Genomic DNA, 4,223 nt, shown 5'->3' with positions numbered 1-4,223 from the left:
CTTCATTTGGTCTTCTATAATACAAATACAAAGATTTCAAAACAGTAGCTGACAAGAGTGATGGCCTGACCGTAATGGGCGTATTTCTTAAAGTAAGAAATGTTTAATTTTTTACCTTTAAAAACTGTTGTTTTTTGTTGTTGTTGTTTTTAAGATAAATCAAGAAATTACGCTGCAATTTATCATTTACTTTTTAAAATATGAGAGAAAAATTTTCGCAGAAAAAATTTGAGGTTATTGAGGTTGGCTGACAAAATGAGGAAAGTTACTGAGCCAGGTAAAACTACTTTCAAATGTTTTTACTCCATGGCTCCATGTTTGTTTGTTTGTCTATTTTTGTGGTTGTTGTTGTTGTTGTTTTTGTGACCCTAGACTGTAGACTGATGATCTAGAATGCCTTCCAAACCCTTTTTCCCGCTCTGTACTTTCAATCTCTTTTTTCTAATAATTTTCGACATTTTTCTGACCCATGTTTTAGTTATGATAAATGGAGCTTGAGGTTTTATTCATGTTTTCAATCAACCAAGAGCACACTGTTGCTCCACAAAGGAAGCATCTTGCAAGATGTAAACTATCTGGCTTTTTGGCACTCTTCGTGTTTTGGACAGAATGGCCAACACCTCCATTAAACAAAATCTCTTGAACAACTGAGAATGAAAAATATCAAAATTTCAAGTTGCAATTTCGCGGGGAATATTTCTTGATTATCTTTACATGATAATAATTAAAAGAAGAAAAAAAACTGAGAGAGTGATAAAGTTGAAAATTTCTTTGAGAGATGAGGATGTTAAGATCCCGGTAATCTTGAGTATGTGCACTTTGGTGCCAGCACTAACTGATCTGTCTGGGACGTCGTTTTTTTCAAACAAAGGATCTCTGACCACTCCTCCCTGCTATCAGTCGGTTAAATGGATTGTGCTGTATCAGCCTACTCCTGCAAAATACAAAAGTGGTAAAATTAACTTACTTTTCACGATCTGCGATAGAGTTAAAATTCGCTGCCAAATAAGTCCTATCCCCCCTTCCCCTCACAGAACTTTAGTATCAGACCCCTAATTACTATATACACGAGCTGTCTATTAATTAATAATCGTGCGGCTATATCATCAACCTCGAGCGATGGCATAAAAACTAACAAGACCTAACAGGGGAGCTTACTAATGCAACCTCATTTACATTCCCACACGACTTGTCTTAAGAGAGGTATAGCGCATATCTGACAATTTAAGAGAGAGTTCTTATTTGAAAGCAATACCTAATTATAGCAATAAAACAATCAAATGAGGGGAATAGCAAAAAATTCTCACAGGGCCACATTAGAGTTAGAATCAGGGTTCTTCTCTTTTTTCGCTGTTTTATTTTGTTTTTTTTTTTGTTTATTTTGTTTTTTGTTTTTTAATTCCCTTTTGGTTTCATCATCTTTTAACTTTGTGTGTTACTCCGACTGAAAGAATCATGGTCTGATCTTAACCAAGGTATATATATTATTACGTAATTAAAATATGTAGATTAATGTTTTTAGTTGAAAAAAAAAAAACCTAAAGAATGTCATTACTTTCATGTTGTTGTAGCGAGACGGTTAAACAAAAATCACAGATTTACATCCTTTTAGTGCATTAGCGTGCTGGAGACCTTCCAATTTTTCTATGACATCATTTCAGAGTGTCGTAGAGGAGTATACTACGAATGAAAATGAGTTGATTATTTTCTGAATAGAACAAGACAATTTACTTGGCAGTGGTGAATAAAATACGTGCTTGCGTAAGATGAAATAAAAAGGAATTTTCTTTCTAACCTGATCTAATTCCATTATAATCTACTCACTTCGTATGTAAACGCTGAGATACGTAAGTCGTCATCATAGATGTTTAGGGCAGGTTGGGTGTCAGTGTTCATGTGCGCAAGCAGTAATCGGAATGGCAGGTAATTTTTTGTTAACAACTGAGTTGCACAGCGGTAAGAATAAGATAGCTGGTTTTCGGTCAACATTCCGTCCCCTTCTTCCCCGGGAGATTTCGCTGACACTAGCCCCACTCTCCAGACATCCCGGACACACTAACCAGCAAGAATTTCTTTATTAATTCCAGCAGGAATTTTGATACCGCTGACCTGCAAAAGCCGACGGAGAACAAATCTAGGGCTGAAAACGAGAACAACGAAAAAGAGGAGGGCTCAAACAGCAGTGACGACAACAGTGAGAGGCACGCTGAAATCGACAGTCACAGTGAAGGCGATGACGACGATTTACTAGACTCAGTTTTTGAAACGAAGCAGAATCAGAGAAAAATTACAGAGGAAATGTGGTCTGGAATAAAAGCAGAGTCGGTGAAACATTTACCTGAGGGAGTTGACGGACTGAGAGTGTTCAAGATACCATCAGAATCTCTTAAAAATGAAGGCAAAAATATTTTTAAAGACGGGAGAAACTGGAGTTCGGTGTTGTAAATACAACACAGTTTAAGAACATGAAAGACGGTGGCGTAATATGCAGTGCTTGCAATCAGCAATCTGAATATGTTGAATGGCTAGCACGACGTTACATAAGTTATGGCCCCTCGTTCACCAAAATATTTTACTGCGGCAATCATACGTGTCCTGTAATTAAGCCCTTAAGAAAAAACAAGGATCAGGTCAGACAACTTATTAAAGACAACCCCAAGATAAAGCCCTCGGAAATTCAGTCAGCATGTATAATGTCTGCTTTTCGCGAGAAAGCAGACTGGGCAACAGTAGAGAAGGAGGTGGAGGCTACCCTAGATCGACAATGGCTAGCAAATGAAAAGAAGCAAATAAAGCGAGATACCGAGCCTTTCGGTCATGACTTTGAAGCTGTTGTGACATACAAACAGTACTGTGATAAGAAGGACAATTATTATGTATACAAAATCAACGACCGAAGAGGAAACCCGGACAGACCTTCCTTTGTTTTTAAAATGGGGACTCAAAAAGCTAAAATGGCCATCAACATGGATAAAGATGGCAATCACTTCATGAAGGAAGAGTTTTGTTTTTTTGATGGCAAAAGAAAACGCTGTCGAGGTTTTGTCACTCTCACGGCAAGTGTATATTACGGCTTATTACAAAAACAAGTTCCTCTTGCTGTAATGGAAGCTGAAAAAGAGGACACAACCAACATCGAACTCTTTTGGACACTCTTTAATGAAGTTCTACAAAAAGTTTCCGGTCATAAAGAGTATAAATTTAATCCCCTTGGCTGGTGCACCGACATGGCGGGGGCCAACTTCGCGGCACTAATCACAGTGTTTGGTGAGGAGGCTGCGTCACGTATTAAGTCCTGCGAATTTCACTTTAAAGATCAACGAAACAAGAAAGCACAAAGACTGGACAATGAAAATAGCGGCCGTTTTAAGGAACTGTGTAACCTTCTTCTAACGAGTGAAACCGAAGATGGCTACGCCAAAAGTAAAGCTGCCATGGACGCATTCATCGAAGAGAGTGAGGATTACGCCTTCTTAAAAACATGGGTATCTTGGTGGCACGATAGACGCGGGTTCATTTGTAGAGCTTTCGCCCCAAAAGATGCCCCCGAAATGAATAGAGCAGAAGTAATACATGCTGGGTGGGCACACAGGGATTCACCGAACCTAAGCCTTCTCGACGTCTGTCACGCGGATGTCCGTGACACTCTAGTTTTGGAGAAACAACTAGAATCCTACAAGGAAGGTATCCCGGCACCAGGAAACGGACCCTCCTTCGCTGAACGCAAGCGAAGGCAACATGCCAGGCAGCTTCAAAAAGCCAAAAGAATAGGAAAAGAAATGTTTGAAGACAGTGAAAATGGCCACGTGATTGACCCTTCATCTTCTTATCAGCCACCAAGAAACAAGAAACGGAAAGGAAAACAATCAGGAGGTAACCAATCCAAAGGAAAGGTTACTGTGAATTCCGGGCCAGTGGCGTATGGAGACACGCCTAACATGGCCCCGCCTAATATGCCCCTGTCTAATGTGAGCCCACAAAATGTGCCCTCGTGTTTCATGTCTCCTCAGAATGCGCTACCATCTTTTTCGTCTACACCTAATACATTCCCATCCAGTTTGCCCCTACATAATGCACCTGAATCAAATGTGCCTCAGGCTTATGTACCCCCATCGAATGTACCCTCGCCTATCTCTGTTCCATCAAGCAATAGTGGGCCGTACTGGCAACAAGCTTTCCAAAGTACGTTCCCTTGTTTTACCCACTGGCCAAGCTCACCCGCG

General features: G+C 40.0%; 1 pseudogene; it reads left to right on the top strand.

Moving 5' to 3' along the window:
- The first annotated feature begins 1,864 nt into the window (after positions 1 to 1,864).
- The window catches only part of LOC149046500 (uncharacterized), a 2,879-nt pseudogene continuing 520 nt past the window's right edge, over positions 1,865 to 4,223 (top strand).

Source organism: Pocillopora damicornis, chromosome 4, assembly GCF_964200805.1.
Source record: "Pocillopora damicornis chromosome 4, jaPocDami1.2, whole genome shotgun sequence".
Taxonomy (NCBI): Eukaryota; Metazoa; Cnidaria; class Anthozoa; order Scleractinia; family Pocilloporidae; genus Pocillopora; species Pocillopora damicornis.
This window is presented reverse-complemented; position numbering and strand designations above follow the sequence as displayed.